The sequence below is a fragment of the Salvelinus fontinalis genome, chromosome 4 (genome assembly GCF_029448725.1).
Source record: "Salvelinus fontinalis isolate EN_2023a chromosome 4, ASM2944872v1, whole genome shotgun sequence".
Classification (NCBI taxonomy): domain Eukaryota; kingdom Metazoa; phylum Chordata; class Actinopteri; order Salmoniformes; family Salmonidae; genus Salvelinus; species Salvelinus fontinalis.
This window is the reverse complement of record NC_074668.1, coordinates 12,945,210-12,964,442: the sequence shown is the minus strand read 5'-3', so window position 1 is coordinate 12,964,442 and position 19,233 is coordinate 12,945,210.

Sequence of the window (19,233 nt, the reverse complement as noted above, 5' to 3'; positions counted from 1 at the left end):
CCTTATGCAATAGTACTGGTAGCCTTATCCAACAGTACTGGTAGCCTTATCCAACAGTACTGGTAGCCGTATCCAACAGTACTGGTAGCCTTATCCAACAGTACTGGTAGCCTTATGCAACAGTACTGGTAGCCTTATCCAACAGTACTGGTAGCCTTATCCAACAGTACTGGTAGCCGTATCCAATAGTACTGGTAGCCTTATCCAACAGTACTGGTAGCCTTATGCAATAGTACTGGTAGCCTTATCCAACAGTACTGGTAGCCTTATCCAACAGTACTGGTAGCCTTATCCAATAGTACTGGTAGCCTTATCCAACAGTACTGGTAGCTGTATCCAACAGTACTGGTAGCTGTATCCAACAGTACTGGTAGCCGTATCCAACAGTACTGGTAGCCGTATCCAACAGTACTGGTAGCCGTATCTGATAGTACTGGTAGCCTTATTCAACAGTACTGGTAGCCGTATCCAATAGTACTGGTAGCCTTATCCAATAGTACTGGTAGCCTTATCCAACAGTACTGGTAGCTGTATCCAACAGTACTGGTAGCTGTATCCAACAGTACTGGTAGCCGTATCCAACAGTACTGGTAGCCGTATCCAACAGTACTGGTAGCCTTATCCAACAGTACTGGTAGCCTTATCCAATAGTACTGGTAGCCTTATCCAATAGTACTGGTAGCCGTATCCAATAGTACTGGTAGCCGTATCCAACAGTACTGGTAGCCTTATCCAACAGTACTGGTAGCCGTATCCAATAGTACTGGTAGCCGTATCCAATAGTACTGGTAGCCTTATCCAACAGTACTGGTAGCTGTATCCAACAGTACTGGTAGCCGTATCCAACAGTACTGGTAGCCTTATCAATCATTCACTATCTCAATATCAACAAGACCAATGCAGTTCTATTTACAAAGCTGATGTTATTCATACTGTGTGTGTGTGTGTGTGTGTGTGTGTGTGTGTGTGTGTGTGTGTGTGTGTGTGTGTGTGTGTGTGTGTGTGTGTGTGTGTGTGTGTGTGTGTGTGTGTGTGTGTGTGTGTGTGTGTGTGTGTGTGTGTGTGTGTGTGTGTGTGTGTCTCGTATATCTGTACGCGCAAGAGTGTTAGTGTAGGCGTGAAAGGTGGTTCTACATGTAAACAGGGCTGAAAATTGACTGGTAGCAGGAATATTTAAATACCTATACAGTACCAGTCCAAAGTTTGGGCACACTTTCTCATTCAAGGGTTTTTCTTTATTTTAGCAATTTTTTCTACATGGTACAACAATCATGAAGACATCAAAACTATGAAATAACACATATGTGCACACTCAGTGACATAGAGGGAGCATGATGGACTCTATAGACAGGAATAAGGGAGAGACTCCATGTATGTTTGCAGGTTATGCGACATCCATAGGTTGAGAAGGTTCATCATAGACTGCACTTGGTAATGCTAGTCATGGCATACCACTAGTAGCATCGCAATCAGCTCTGTGAGAGAAGAAGTGGGTCGCAAGACAAAACCTTGATTAAAATCACTGTGATTATAGCATTGCTTCAACTCTGATTCTGTGGGTTTCCCCAACATCTGTCCTCCAAGGAGGAAGACATATGGAAATCCATAAAGCTTGACGTTACACACACACACACACACACACACACACACACACACACACACCTCAATTGTAAAAAACAAATATCTGGCATCATGTCACACTAGGCATGCAAATAATTTTGCTGAAATATAGAAGCTTATATTGAGGTGAAATAAAGCCCCAGATAAGTGGAGTTGAAATAGAGCTTTTGCTGTCATTGTTTTCTACACAATTCCATGGTTCACCAATCTAACACATTATTTAGAACAAAGAGGAGCAACCACACATACGCTCACATAATGGCAAGAACTGTCATGCGCACACACACACACTCACACACTTTTCTGCTGTTAGTGATATTATATCTTATAACGAATATTAGAATTAAACACTTAAAGCTACAATGATAACTATCCTGCATCCAATGATAATGGAGGGAAATAACAGCTTGGTCAATTGAGAAAACTATTATCCACCTCTTGCCAGTTGAGTGGGAGTATATGTGAGCAACAAAGTAAGAGCAGTGAGGAGAAGGACGATTGCCATTTAACAGGAATGTGAAATCAATACACAGTCTGGAAATGGCAGGAAAAACATCATTGTAAACCAGTTATTGACCTGTTAGAGTGATTTACACTCGCTGGTACAAGACAGATCGTGGCAATATTTTTTAGGTAACAAGGGACTGGGGGAGGGCTGTTAGAGATACAATATCAGAGTACAGGGGGAACCATACGGCAGCTGCAGCTTTCACCAGATGCAGATGTTCCTCTAAACGTCCATCAAGCCTCCAGGCCCCCCTTCCAGCCCCCCCCCCCCCCCCCCCCCCCCCCCCGTTCCCTACACACAGCAGCAGCCTGACAGCCTTAAAACAACTGCACAATTAGAGCTGCATCTGTCGCACACAGCCTCCCTCTTAATCAGAGCGACTTTGCAGCGGGCGAGACAACGAGTGGAGACACACAGTAAAACAGTGAGGAGAGAGTCTGTGGTCGAACTACGCTGTCTCTTCTGACTGTAGGTTCGGCCAAGATATGGAGAAGAACATTGATCTATGCCACAGACATATAGGCAAGGCATCATATGTAAGGCTATAATATAATAATTCTCCCAAACCGATGTTGCTTGAAAAAATATTATGTATGTCAACTGAAATATGACTTATTGCTGGTTATAGTCACGTAGGACTGTACAGAGGCAAACAGCACGGCTAAAGGATGTTTTTCATTATCTACTATTATTATCAACAATAAATACTTTTTTATGTTAATCATAGTGGACCTTATTAGTGTGTTGCCACACCTGGTGTGATATCCCCTTACACTACATGACAAAAAGTATGTGGACACCTGCTCGTCGAACATCTCATTCCAAAATCATGGTCATTCATGTGGAGTTGGTCCATCCTTTGCTGCTATAACAGCCTCCACTCTTCTGGGAAGGCTTTCCACTAGATGTTGGAACATTGCTGCAGGGACTTGATTCCATTCAGCCACAGTGAGATTGGGCAATGATGTTGGCCGATTAGGCCTGGCTCGCAGTTCGGCGTTCCAATTCATCCCAAAGGTGTTCAATGGGGTTGAGGTCAAGGCTCTGTGCAGGCCAGTCAAGTTCTTCCATACTGATCTCAACAAACCATTTCGGTATGCTTTTTGCATGGGGCATTACTAAAAAATGAAAGGGCCTTCCCTAAACTGTTGCCATAAGTTGGAAGCACAGAATTGACAAAAATTTCATTTTATGCTGTAGCTTTAAGGTTTCCCTTAACTGGAACTAAGTGGGCCTAACCAGAACCATGAAAAACAGCCCCAGACCATTATTCCTCCTCCACCAACTTTACAACTTTACAGTCCGTCGGACTTCCAGATGGTGAAGCGTGATTCATCACTCCAGAGAACGCGTTTCCACTGCTCCAGAGTCCAATAGTGACGAGCTTTAAACCACTTCAACTGATACTTGGCATTGCGCATGATCTTAGGCTCGTGTGCGGCTGCTCGGCCATAGAAACCCATTTCATGAACATCCAAATGAACAGTTCTTGTGCTGACGTTGCTTCCAGAGGCAGCCTTATTTTAAAATGTATTAAATTAGGCTTTTAGACATTTTTGAAAATGTAATAAAAACAATATTCAGACCCTTTGCAATGAGACTCAGGTGCATCCTGTTTCTATTGATCATCCTTGAGATGTTTCTACAACTTGATTGGAGTCCACCTGTGGTAAATTCAATTGATTGCACATGAGTTGGAAAGGCACACATCTGTCTATATAAGGTCCCACAGTTAACAGTGCATGTCAACATGCAAAAACCAAGTCAAGAGGTTGAAGGTCCTTAGAGGTCCAAGACAGGATTGTGTCGAGGCACAGATCTGGGGAAGGGTACCAAAACATTTCTGAAGCATTGAATGTCCCCAAGAACACAGTGGCCTCCATCATTCTTAATTGGAAGAAGTTTGGATCCACCAAGACTCTTCCTTGAGCTGACTGCCCGGTCAAACTGAACAATAGGAGGAGAAGGGCCTTGGTCAGGGAGGTGACCAAGAAAGTAATGGTCACTCTGACAGAGCTCCAGAGTTCCTCTCTGGAGATGGGAGAACCATCCAGAAGGACAACCATCTCTGCAGCACTCTATCAATCAGGCCTTTATGGTAGAGTGGCCAGATGGAAGCCACTCCTCAGTAAAAGGCACATGACAGCCTGCTCGGAGTTTGCCAAAAGGTGCCTAAAGGACTCTCAGAGCATGAGAAATAGGATTCTCTGGTCTGATGAAACCAAGATTGAACTCTTTGGCAGGAATGCCAAGTGTCACATCTGGAGGAAACATGGCACCATTCCTATGGTGAAGCATGGTGGTGTCAGCATCATGCTGTGGGGATGTTTTTCAGCAACATGGACAGGGAGACTAGTCAGAATCGAGGGAAAGATAAACGGAGCAAAGTACAGATAGATCCTTGATGAAAACCTTCTCCCGAGCGCTCAAGACCTCAGACTGGGGTAAAGGTTCACCTTCCAACAGGACAACGACCCTAAGCACACAGCCAAAACAACGCAGGAGTGGCTTTGGGACAAGTCTCTGAATGTCCTTGAGTGGCCCAGCCAGAGCCCAGACCTGAACCCAATCAAACATCTCTGAAAAAAACTGAAAATAGCTGTGCAGCAACGCTCCCCATCCAACCCGACAGAGCTTGAGAGGATCTGCAAAGAAGAATGGGAGAAACTCTCCACATACAGGTGTGCCAAGCTTGTGACATCATACCCAAGAAGACTTGAGGCTGTAATCGCTGCCAAAGGTGCTTCAACAAAGTACTGAGTAAAGGGCCTGAATACTTATGTAAATGTGATATATCGTATATATTTTTTTATATATATTAATTTGCAAAAATTTCTACAAACCTATTTTTTCTTTGTCATTATGGGGTTTTGTGTTTAGATTGATGAGGAAAAAACAAACAATTTAATCATTTTTAGAGTAAGGCTGTAACGTAACAAAATGTGCAAAAAGTCAAGGGGTCTGAATCCTAATTCACTGTATACTGTATTTTTCAACAATGTCAGTGAGAGAATGTGGAAATATTGAAGTCATAGCAGGAACAGGCCTACTAGCAGGCAAGGGTAGGATCATTAAAAACAAAGGGGGAGAAGAGAGGAAAATATTTAAAAAAGAGGAGACATAAAGGAAAGATATCTGACTCATGGAGTGGCATATGCCTTAGACATTTCAGGAAAACCTTGGGAACAGGTGAACAGCAGTATGTCAAGGCCATATGCTGCCTGCCATCTATGTCACTTAATGCTATTAAGTTACGCTGTCACGTTCGTTGAAATGAGCGGACCAAGGCGCAGCGTGCATAGAGTTCCACGTATTTAAATGAAACTCACCAACAAAAACAATAAACAGCAAACGAGACGTAACGACTGGAGTGCTCACAGGCACTACACGAAAACAAGATCCCACAAACTAAAGGTGGAAAAAAGGCTGCCTAAGTAAGTATCCCCAATCAGAGACAATGATAGACAGCTGCCTCTGATTGGGAACCATACCCGGCCAACAAAGAAATAGAAAAACTAGAATGCCCACCCAAATCACACCCCGACCTAACGAAATAGAGAAATAAAAAGGCTCTCTAAGGTCAGGGCGTGACATACGCAAACGTATCTATCCAGAGTCTGGTTAAATTGGTTGAACTTATCTACAGTACCAGTCAAAAGTTTGGACATACCTACTCATTCATGGGTTTTTCTTAATTTGTACTTTCTACATTGTATAATAATAATGAAGACATCATAACTATGAAATAACACACATGGAATCATGTAGTAACCAAAAAAGTGTTAAACAAATGAAAACATATTTTATATTCTCAAAGTAGCCACCCTTTGCCTTGATGACAGCTTTGCACACTATTGGCATTCTCTCAACCAGCTTCATGAGGTAGTCACCTGGAATGCATTTGCCTATTTAACACCTTTTTGGTTACTACATGATTCCATATGTGTTATTTCATAGTTTTGATGGTTTCACTATTAACTATGAAGGAGTAGGTGTGTCCAAAATGTAGACACTAAGTCTAATTAATAGGATAATTTATGGGATTTATATTTTGATTAATTGGAGAGAAATGTGCAGGATGCAAAATGAGCAAGATTACCAACTGACCCAGCAGATAAGTACCATTCTGTTAAAAGTTCAACCTTTTTTAGCCAACACTAAACTTAGGAATAGTGTTTTTCCATGACCATGTTAGTATGAGTTGAAGTGATGAAGCTGACAAAATATGACATTTGATCCAATGTGAGTAAACTACTAAACCACACATTCCTTCATATAGTAAAGATAAAAGATTGTTTTAAATAGTATCATACTGTGATTTATGAAATAAAACAGGCATCTCCCCAATATTAAAGATCTAGGATTTATGAAACAATTGCTAATAGTAACCAAAAAGAAGCCAATTTATATTGGTATGGCCTGTTTGGTATGCATTCATTCAGAGCACAAAGGAAATTAAAAGCCAAGAAAAGAGAACAATTGAATATAAATGTGAGGATTTTGAATTTTTTCCTGACAATGACCAAAATACAACTGTCCCTGGCTTTCTAGTCAGAATAATGTTGGCGAAGGATGTCATTTCATTTTCAACTCAGCATCATTTGGACAGGTATAATAGATAGATCTTTGCAGGACACAGTTAAACCGTTAGCAGATTTATTTCTGCTTTGAATTAAGTTAACATGAGCACATTTCTTCCATATGTCAATCCATTTGAAGAGCTGACGGAAAGCATGTCAGGGCATGTTCAGTGTGATCAGCTAGTGTTATCACTGCTAAAGCTTCTGTGCTGTAGAATTAGCACCTCTGTTCTCTCTCTCTCACACACACACACACACACACACACACACACACACACACACACACACACACACACACACACACACACACACACACACACACACACACACACACACACACACACACACACACACACACACACACACACACACACACTTGCACACACAAACCTTCATGCAGTGTGGGATTATTGGACATTATCACCTCTCTCACACACACACGTACACACACGTACACACACACGTACACACACGTACACACACACACACACACACACACGTACACACACACACACACACACACACACACACACACACACACACACACACACACACACACACACACACACACACACACACACACACACACAACTAATGGAATTATTGGGACATGGATATCCTAGTTAAAAGGCAATAATTGGAATTAACAATGCAATGTAAAGCTAGCAAACAGATCCAGCCATAATTTATTCCATATATTGAAAGGAGAGATGAATCATTATGCATTGTCTATAAATGTTTACAGAGTAAAAATTGTTTTACTGCAGTTACACCATTATTATGTGTAAAGTTAAATAAAGGTTGCATTTTTAAAAAATAAAGAAATACACCACTGTTATGTGTGTAAAGTTAAATAAATGTTAAATAAAAAAATTAAGATATACAACACTAATATGTGTGTAAAGATCTAAGAGTTTTTATTTTTATTTTTATTTCAACTTTATTTAACCAGGTAGGCAAATTGAGAACACGTTCTCATTTACAATTGCGACCTGGCCAAGATAACAACCGTTTGACATTTGACGTGTTTTGCTAATAGAACAATATTACTGCATGTGTTTCATGTGGTCTATTTGGAGGACTGTGAGTTTTGGAGGGAATAGTCCAGGTGCAATCCCAATACAGTAGAGTAGTGTACGGTATATTAAAGGCACCCTCTAGTGGTGGGAGATCGTAAATGTATTCAAGCTTGACTGTAAGTCGCTTTGGATAAAAGTGTCTGCTAAATGGCATATATTATTATACTGACGGAGAGGACGGGAGGAATCACACGATAGAAACGCGAAGGCTGTTTACTCAATCAGGCACTGAATTCTTATTTACTGTGTTTAAACTGTGTTTTGTTCAAAATGAAGAGGAGAGTCACCATGTCACTGGACACTAGACCTGACTGCAAGCTGAAGGGGAGGGGCAGGGCTCTGCATTGTGGAGAACACAGACCACACGCTGTATCAGTGCTGTACCAGAGCTTGGCTACTTTCAGATTAAGCTGCAAGGGGAACAAAACACAGATAGACACTGCAGCCTTTCAGGACCAGAGTTGGCTCCCACTTGTACAGTATGGCCTACATCTTGTGAAAGTACTTGTGATAACACTGTGAAAGAACACTACATACTGTAGACTGGTATATAGTTAGAGGGATCACCAGCCCTGACGTTAATTGCTCGTAATTCTCTCCGGTTTGAATTCAATTCAGGCAGTGACATTTCTAATCTGAGCCCTCAAATCCACACATATCTGAGAGTTATTCTCCAACAGAGCTATGGATGTGCTCAATGTAATTTATGTTGAACATGCTCCCTTTTCATCAGACACATTTTTTTTAAAGTCTACTGTGACGGGTCTACTTGTATTAATATACCAGATGCATTTGGCTCCATTTAACCATTTAAATTGTGTTGTATTTCAATGGTGTAAATATGAATGTGATTATTTAAAGATGGCGCTGACAGACATGGCAGCTCTAACTTTAGCTCCTAAGCAACTTTGCAGTATTTTGTTTTTTTGTGTGTTATTTATTACATTATTAGCCCAGAACATTTTTAACAAGCATTTCGCTACACCTTACCACCTAACATCTGCTAAATATTTGTATTTGACCAATAAAATTTGATTTGATTTATATACTTAATGTTAATATTCTGTATTATGTAGCATTATCTTTTAATTAGTAGTAGTTTTTCATATTTTATCAGTATTGTTTATAGTTTGAGAGTAAAAAGGTTGGTGTAGAGTTCAGTTCAGTTTAGCTTTGTAGTTGTATCTGATAGCTTTTGTTTAAAGTTGTTTGATAAGCTGCAGAGTTTTTTGGTCTGGTAAGGATTGCTTGTAGCAGAGTGAAAAGAGAGTTCAGTGAGGAGGCGAGGTGGTGGGGTGTCTTCAGTGAGGCTGTGGTTAGGATGCGGTGGGGGGGGGCTGGGGAGTGCCGTGTAGAGACGGAGATGGAGACAGTGAAGGTTCACACACAGTACCACAGAACCCCCCCCCCCCCCCCTCCCACCGCACCCTAACCACAGCCTCACTGAAGACACCTCACCACCTCGCCTCCTCACTGAACTCTCTTTTCACTCTGCTACACTCCATGAATAGGGAGAGAGAGGGAGGGCTGGAGAGAGAGAGGGAGGAAGTCAGAGAGAGAGAAAGAGAAAAAGTGAGGGGGCGAAGAAAAGAAAAAATCATCAGAAGAAAGGGAAACGAGGGAAAAGAGCAGGAGGCACTCTTCAACTTTCCCTCATTCCCAGCTGTGTTACAGGCAAGAGATAGCCTTTACAGAATCTACTGGCAAAATGTGTGCACACACACACACTTCCTCCTGCAGCAATCTCGGAAACTGTTCCCTGTCTGACCTTCAGTTTTGTGTTTTGTTTTGAATAAATAATGCATGATACCCTCTCATCCTCTCATCATGCCTGTCTCAATCATCTGAAACAACAACAACACAATAACAGCAGAGGAAAGAGTTTGATCCAGATGTGAGTCATTTAGTGTTTCCTACGCACACGTCTGCTTTGTAGCTCGGGTCAAAGAACAGCAGCACAACCGGCCCCTCCTGCAAACACTAAAGGACAAACCTACACAGATACCGGAGTCGGGATTCCACTAAAGATGCAGCAGCTCCAGGTTAATAGGATGCCTTTTTGCAGTTTATTTTTTTCTTCATCTCCACTGTTTCAGTCACGGCTGTTTCTTTCATTATTTTTTCATCCTGCAACTATTATCCCCTCAAGGTGTTCTCCGGGCCTAGTGGATAAGCTATTTGAAATACATTTCCTCAATATATATTTTTTTACTGCTGTTATACTCAAATTGGCCTCAAGAAAAGTGGTGAGCGGTGACAATGTTGAGAAAGTATCGGTTGTACTTTTGCACAGATTTGTAACTGGTATAAAGGAGATGCTATGGTATTTCCAGCAGGGTTACTCGTGATGCTGGGACTGTTATCTCTGATGTAGGGAACATGGTTGGACAGCAACATGAGACACAGCGGCGCCTGGACAGAACAGGGTGAGGGTCTGAGCTATTGGTGATCAGTAAATATAACTATGTTATGGACTAAATACATAAGACATATATGCAAGCGTTCTATCAAGCAATTATGTCAATTATACGCAGAATCCCCTGTGGTATTTTCATTAGACGTTCAACAATTTCATCAAATGAGCCGATTGGTTTCAGTATTTGTTTACTGAGGGTGCCTGGGACTAGCAGGGACAATCCTATCTCCCCATGCAATTAGAGCATTCTGAATTCATGACGGCTTATCTTAACCTGGCCTTCTCATTGTACTTTAATCTAGTCACGGCAACACGGCATACAGTAGCAAAGGGGATGAACTGAAAAGATGGGGGGGGGGAGAAAGGAAGAGGGAGGGACAGGGATTGTGAGAGGGAGAGGAGGATGTTCAGAGACACAGAGACAGAGCGAGAGAGATAGAGAGAGAGATAGAGATAGAGATAGAGAGAGAGAGAAAGATGAGCTCTTCGACATCGTCCTCGTTCATGTCAAGAACCAGTCACGTGTGAAAACTTGCTTTAACTCCTCTGCTTCTGACGGGCGGCTCTGAGAATTTGACAGATCTGTGCACCACGGAGGCGTCTCCCCGCCATTTGGCATGCCATGCGCGTCTGGTGCGCTGGAGACTGCCTGTCAAACGCCTATGAGTCCATAAAGCAGCTAGAGACCCTACGGAGTGCCAGATGGGCCATTAAGGTACTATTAATGTAGATGCCATCGCTTTTCTCTGACTGGGACATGCACTTTCTAACTACGAGCAGCTGCTGCCATTTACTCCGACAGCTTCCTGGTAACTTTGGCCGACTGGCATCAACTAGCTGACTTTCTATACAATACCTGGGACTTTTGTCTTTTCCCCTCAGAGAGGAGGGTTGATCTGCTTCAGCTTCCTCGTCTAGTGTGAAACCACACACAAATGTGTACGAATCATTGTCAGTTATTGTCAGCAAAATATTCTAATACTGTAAATATATCCATCCATAGCCCCACACTGAGGATATTGTGTGGCAGTGTACAGTTATTCCAGTTTACTCTCTACTGAATGTTAATATCATGCTTTAATTGAGAGGAAATTATCTGCTGGCAAGAAAAGGTTAAGAAATAAAGCAACCATGGATAAGTGTCGAAATCAGTCAAATTCTATTTGGTTAAATAGAATAAAATGGGATGTTTTTGAGATCATGATGCAAATCATATTGACAAAGTCCTATTAGCAGAATTAGGTTTCCACCAGGACATTTAGAGATCTTTGTGTTGTATATTGGAGGGGGAGGGGGTCAATGTGTTTCGGGTTCAACACCCTTCGAGACCCCCCAACGCAGCCATGTTTTTTATCTCATTATCAAATCATGTCTGGTAACAATTAAGTACCTTACAGTGCTTGTTTTCAATTCAAATGGTCAAAAAGAAACATAAATAGATTCTTGGCAAAGAGCAATTTCTGAAGCAAGAATTTTGCTAGGACTGTCGGGAAGTGATCTGAGGGTAGAGAAATTCTTTTGAATTTTCTGATAATTTGTTCTAATAATTATTAATGCATATGCATTGTTCTGTCGAAAGCCAAACCCACCATTGGTGTACGTGGCCTAAGACCTCTATTCTTTTGTCATCTGACCGAAGCACTAAAGTAACAATGCATTCGAAAGATCAATGCATATGCAGAAAATACAGTACATCAACAAAAGTATGTGGACATCCCTTCAAATGAGTGGTTTCTGCTATTTCAGCCACACCCATTGCTGACAGGTATATGAAATCGAGCACACAGCCATTCACTCTCCATAGACAACATTGCCAGTAGAATGGCACGTGATGAAGAGCTCAACGTGGCATCGTCATAGGATGCCACCTTTCCAACAAGTCAGTTCATCAAATTTCTGCTCTGCTAGAGCTGCCCCGGTCAAATGTAAGTGCTGTTATTGGGAAGTGGAAAGGTCTAGGAGCAACAACGGCTAATCCGCAAACTGGGCCATACAGCTCACAGAACGAGGCCGCTGAGTGCTGAAGAGCGTAGCACGTAAAAATCATCTGTCCCCGGAACTCACTACAGAGTTCCAAGCAGCCGTTGGATGCAACGTCAGTACAAGAACTGTTCGCCGGGAGCTTCATGAAATGGGTTTCCATGGCCGAGCAGCCACACACAAGAATAAAAACACCATGCTTCACGATCTGGCAGTCCAACTGACAGATCTTGGTTTGGCAGAAGCCAGGAGAATGCTACCTGCCCCAATGCATATTTCCAACTGTAAATTTTGGTTTAGGAGGAATAATGGTCTGGGGTTGTTTTTCATGGTTCAGGATAGGCCCCTTAGTTCCAATGAAGGGAAATCTTTAAGCTACAGTATACATCGACATTCTTGACAATTATGTGCTTCCAACTTATGGCAACAGTTTGGGGAAGGCCCTTTCCTTTTTTAGCAATGCCCCGTGCAAAATGCGAGGTCCATACCGAAATGGTTTGTTGAGATTGGTATGGAAGAACTTGACTGGCCTGCACAGAGCCCTGACCTCAATCCCATCGAACTCCTTTGGAACGCCGAACTGCGAGCCAGGCCTACATCATTGCCCGATCTCACTAATGTGGCTACAGCATACAATGACATTCTAGATCAGGCCTGGGCAACTCCAGTCCTCGGGGGCCTGATTGGTGTCACACTTTTGCCCAAGCCCCAGCTAACACACCTGAATCCAATAATCAACTAATTATGATCTTCAGTTAAAAATGCAATTATTTTTAATCATGTGTGTTTTCTAGGGATGGGGGAAAAGTGTGACACCAATCAGGCCCCCAAGGACTGGAATTTCCCAGGCCTGTCCTAGATGATTTTGTGCTCCCAACTTTTTTTATTTTACCTTTTGTGGCAACAGTTTGGGGAATGCGCTTTCCTGTTTCAGCATGACAATGCCCCTGGGCACAAAGTGAGGTCCATACAGAAATGGTTTGTTGAGATTGGTGTTGAAGAACTTGACTGGCCTACACTGAGCCCTTACCTCATCGAACACCTTTAGGATGAATTGGAACGCCGACTGCGAACTAGGCCTAATCGCCCAACATCAGTGCCCGACCTCACTAACGTTCTTTTGCTGAATGGAAGCAAGTCCCCAAGGCAATGTCCAACATCTAATGGAAAGCCTTTCCAGAAGAGTGGAGGCTGTTATAGCAGCAAAGGTGGGACAAATTCCATATTATTCACCCCTTTAGTTGCCATGTTTGACATAGAGACTTGAAGCGTTGTATGTAGGCATCTTTCCTCGTGGTTCGTTAGGATACATTTTCCTCCATCTTGGAAGTCCAAATGATACTAATGGTACCATGGACCCATGGTACATATCTTAACTTAGTGGCTGAATTATTGATAAATCAGAAAATCCGATTTTACGAGTCCATTTAAATCCTTTGTAAATCCACTCCACAATGGCTTATAAACCATTTACAATACAATTTTCTCACTATGTAATGCTTAAAATAATCATAAAAATCTTATCATGGACTAAAGGTCAGATTCACTCCAAATGTGGTCCTTGGACTCATCGTAATTGTCCCTAAAGAGTTTGAGAACAATTAGATTGATGCACTCAAAGATGACCACACTACACAGAAAAACTTTAATCTGTTTTACCTCATTTCTACCAGCATGTCACATGTGCAATCAGAGGGGAAAAAACTATAGACCACCTTTACTCCACACACAGAAGCACGTACAAAGCTGTCCCCCATAATTGTATCCTCCTGATTCCTGCTTACAAGCCAAATGTAAAACAGGAGGTAACAGTGACTCGCTCAATATGGAAGTGGTCAGATGACGCAGATGCTAAGCTACATGACTGTTTTGCTAGCACACACTGGAATATGTTCCGCGATTCATCCAATGGCATTGAGGAGTATACTACATCAGTCACCGACTAAGTGCATCAATGATGTCGTCCCCACGGTGACAATACGTACGTACATACCCAAACCAGAAACCATAGATTACAGGCAACATCCGCTCTGAGCTAAAAGGTAGAGCTGCTGCTTTCAAGGAGTAGGACGGTAACCCGGATGCTTACAAGAAATCCTGCTATGCCCTTCGACAAACCCTCAAACAGGCAAAGCGTCAATACAGGATAAAGATCAAATCCTACTACACCGTCTCTGATGCTCATCGTATGTGGCAGGGCTTGCAAACTATTACAGACTACAAAGGGAAGCCCAGCCGCAAGCTGCCCAGTGACATGATCCTACCAGATGAGCTAAATTACTTCTATGCACGCTTCAAGGCAAGCAACACTGAAGCATGCAGGAGAGTACCAGCAGTTCCGGAAGACTGTGTGATCACGCTCTCCGTAGCCGATGTGAGTAAGACCTTTAAACAGATCAACATTCAGAAGGCCGCAGGGCCAGATGGATTATAAGGATGTGTACTCGGTGCATGTGCTGACCAACTGGCAAGTGTCTTCACTGACATTTTCAACCTTTCCCTGACTGAGTCTGTAATATCTTCATTTTTCAAGAAAACCACCATATTCCCTGTGCCCAAGAATGCCAAGGTAACCTGCCTAAATGACTACCGCCCTGTAGCACTCATGTCTGTAGCGGTGAAGTGCTTTGAAAGGCCAGTCATGGCTCACATCAACACCATCATCCCAGAAACCCTAGACCCACTCCAATTTGCATACCGCCCCAAAAGATCCACAGATGACACAATCTCTATTGCACAAAAGGAACACCTGGACAAAAGGAACACCTACGTGAGAATGCTGTTCATTGACTACAGCTCAGCATTCAACACCTTAGTGCCTTAAATTCTTTGGGCTAGTGGGCAGTATTCGGAAGTTTGGATGAATGAGGTGCCCAAAGTAAACTGCGTGTTACTCAGTCCCAGAAGCTAGGATATGCATATAATTGGTAGTATTGGATTGGAAACACTCTAAAGTTTCCAAAACTGTTACAATAATGTCTGTGGGTATAACAGAACTGATGTGGCAGGCAAAAACCCGAGGAAAATCCATCCAGAAATGTATGTGTTCAGCTCACCACTGATTACAATGGCTGGTAATGGGAATATAAAGGACTTTATCGAACAAAAGGACCATTTGTCATGTAGCTGGGACCCTTGTGATTGCAACCAGATGAAGATCTTCAAAAATGTCTGACTTTCTTGACACCTCTGCTTGGTTGGAAATGTATGGAATGCTTTCGTCTGCGGGGCGCTGTCCTCAGATAATCGCATGGTGTGCTTTCGCCGTAAAGCCTTTTTGAAATCTGATAAAGCGGCTCGATTAACAAGAAGTTGAGCTTTTAACTGATGTATAACACTGGTATTTTCATGAATGTTAAATATTGCGATTTTTGTAATTTTAATTTCGCACTCTGCAATTTCCCCGGATGTTGGCCAGGTGGGACAGTAGCTTCCCAATGATCCGCAAGAAGTTAAAAAGATCATCACTAAGCTAAAGGACTAAACACCTACCTCTGCAACTGGATCCTGGACTTTCTGATGGGCCGCCCACAGGTGGTAAGTGTAGGTAACAACACATCTGCCACGCTGATCCTTAACACGGGGGCTCCTCAGGGGTGCGTGCTTAGCCAAGCACAACTCCAACTCCATCATCAAGTTTGACGACAACACAACGGTGGTAGCCCTGATCACCGACAATGATGAAACAGCAGTGTGGTGCCAGGACAACAACCTTTCCCTCGACGTCAGCAAGACAAAGGAGATGATCATGGACTACAGGGAAAGGAGGATAGAGCACACCCCCATTCACATCGACAGGGCTGTAGTGGAGCAGGTCGAGAGATTCAAGTTCCTTGGAGTCCACATCACCAACAAGCTATCATGGTCCATACACAGTCATGAAGAGGGCACGACAATGCCTATTCCTCATCAGGAGACTGACAAGATTTGTCATGGGTCCTCAGATCCTCAAAAGGTTCTACAGCTGCACCATCAAGAGCATCCTGAATGGTTGCATCACTGCCTGGTATGGCAACTGCTCGGCATTTGACTGCAAGGCGCTACAGAGGGTTGTGTGTATGGCCAAGTACAACACTGGGGCCAAGCTTCCTGCCATCCAGGACCTCCATACCAGGCGGTATCAGAGGAAGGCCCTAAAATTGTCAACGACTCCAGCCACCCTAGTCATTGACTTTTCTCTCTGCTACCGCACAGCAAGTGGTACCGAAGTCTAGTTCCATAAGACTCCTTAACAGCTTCTACCCCCAAGCCATAAGACTGCTGAACAGTTGGCTACCAGGACTAAATGGCTACCAGGACTAAATGCATTGACCCCCTCTTTTTTATGCTGCAGCTACTTGCTGCTTATTAGCAATGCATAGTTACTTTACCCCTACCTACATGTACATTACCTCAATTACCTTGACTAACCTGTAACCCCCCCCCCCCCCCCCCCTTCCCCCCTACACACACATACACACACACACACACACACACACACACACATTGACTCAGTACTGGTACTCGGTACATAGCCTCATTATTAGATACAAAGTATGCAAATAAACAATGTAAAATATCATGATTAGTAGATCTGTATAATTCCATATTGTTGCCCTATCGTGTGGTCTGAACGTAGTGAAATTTTGATATTTTTTTCATGGAAATTACAAACTGGAAGTCCTGCCGCTTGCACAGTCAGCATGTTACAGCTGTGAGAGTGTATAGAAGTATTTTTTTAACACTAATGTGGAGTGTACCAACTGAGATTTAAATAATTTACCCAAAAAGATTTCAACAGAATAAAGTCCCACAATTCAAAGATGACCGCAATATACCATTACACTAATTCTGAAAATATTTCACTAATTTTAACATAAACCATAAACCAAATTTACCCCAGAATTAGTATATAAACTCAATTAAATAAGTCAGCGTTTCTCAAACTCAGTCCTGGGGACCCCAAGGGGTGCACAATTGTATTTTTACCCTAGCAGTACATAGCTGATTCAAATAATCAACTCATCATTATTTGAATCGACAAAAACCTAAATGTGCAACACCTTTGGGTCCCCAGGACTGAGTTTGTGAAATACCGCATTAAGTAATGACTTTAAGAATGATTACCTGCTGCATTCAAAAATAGCCAATCTACACCACTAGACTAAACTCCACTTGCATCAACCTTGTGGTATTGAGAGATAAACAGGGTAATGCTTTCATTGATTGCACATAAAGGAAGATAGTTCCTTCATGAGTGCTTGATTTGTTATCCAACTGATCTTTTGTCCTTTCTGTCATCCTGTGACACCCGTTCATTGCTGCTCACAGCATAAGGTTCATAATACTACCAAAGTCTCCAATGTATTATCTGAATGCGCATTTCATCACTTCGCAAAAAAAATCCACTTGAAAAAACATCCTTTTCTATATCATTCTTATTGGTGATTATGAATTTACCATGTTCAATTTGACTAGTATTTTATTTATTCCATGTTAACTCACAGATTTGACGGTTTGTTAAGAAGAGAGAGGAGAGAGAAAGAGAGGAGATATTGGCATCTCCGTTCTCCTTAGAAGCCTTGCTCAACCTTTTTTCCCTCCGCAAACCAAATAAAATCAAATATCATTTTATTGGTCACATACACATGGTTAGCAGATGTTAGGCGAGTGTAGCGAAATGCTTGTGCTTCTAGTTCTGACAGTGCAGTAATATCTAACAAGTAATCTAACAAATTCACAATGTCTACCTTACACACACAAGGGGATGAAATAACAATATGTACATATAAATATATGGATGCGTAATGGCCATGCAGCATAGGCAAGATGCAATAGATGGTATAAAATACAGTATATACATATGAGATAAGTAATGTAGGATATGTAAACATTATTAATGTAGCATTATTTAAAGTGACTAGTGATATCAAGTTTTTGCATCTAATGGTGCATCTGAGCTCCTAGAGTGTCCAGCTCTCATGTCATTGAGGGGGTCACGACCCCCCACAAGTTACACGCCAGAGGCCAAGCTTGAGAGGATCTGAACAGGGAGGAACAACGGTTTCTCTTAGCTCCTCATGGGGAGATAGATAGTTTTGGTCCCACTTCCCCACTATACTGCCTTTCTGTTTAGTGACAGTTAAATAAGTATACTGTATATGGCTGATCACCTGAATGCCTGCCTGTCTGCCTGCCAGGCCTCTCCTCTCCTGCCCTCTCCCTCCCACCCCAGCCCAGTGGGAGGGTCCAGAACCAGGCTTGTGTTCGTCATAGGCTGTGTAATAAGGCTGCTGTGTCAGTCTGAGTGAGGTGGCTCCACCTCCACCGGCAGGTCTCATGAGGGAGCTCAAATGAGGACTACAGTACTGGCACACCGGTGGTCAGTGTTCGACTCAAACGCGCCACTACCGAAGCATGCCGAGCGCTTCTGCTACCCACACCCGTTAGTGTAAGTTTGAAATCAAACCGACTTATTTTCCCATGGCTGGTCTTGACAAGGAATTTCTTCCTTCAAGCACTACACATCCCCTCCCACGAGCATGTGAAACACAATTCATTAGGTTTAGATCATGCAAAAAGTGAGGATGAAATACAACTGATACACCAAATACAATGTAAATATAATAAAAACGATTTAGTCTTTATTAATATACTGTATCTGACATCTGGGTGTACAAATTGTGAGGCCAGCTGTCAATCTACTCCCATACCCCCCATCCGAGTCAATCTAATTTAAAATCCACTTCAACAAGTCACAAAACAACCTCAACCGACAATGCAAACCAATTTCATTATAATTGATTGAGAGGAACAAATGCTATTTTGGCAGTAACATGCACTGACGGGGCCAGTTTTCAATAAAGGATATCTGCATATTCAAAAAGAGGGGACTGGCACCAATCAGGGCTTCTGTCAAGCACCACTGGGAAAGATACCACCACAAAAATGTGTGTGTGTTAGAGAGAGAGAAAACAAGGGAGAGGGAGAGAGAGAGAGGTGGGGAGAGAGAGCTACTGTAGGAGGAGAGAGAGAAAACCAGGGAGACAGAGATGGAGAGAGAGAGCTACT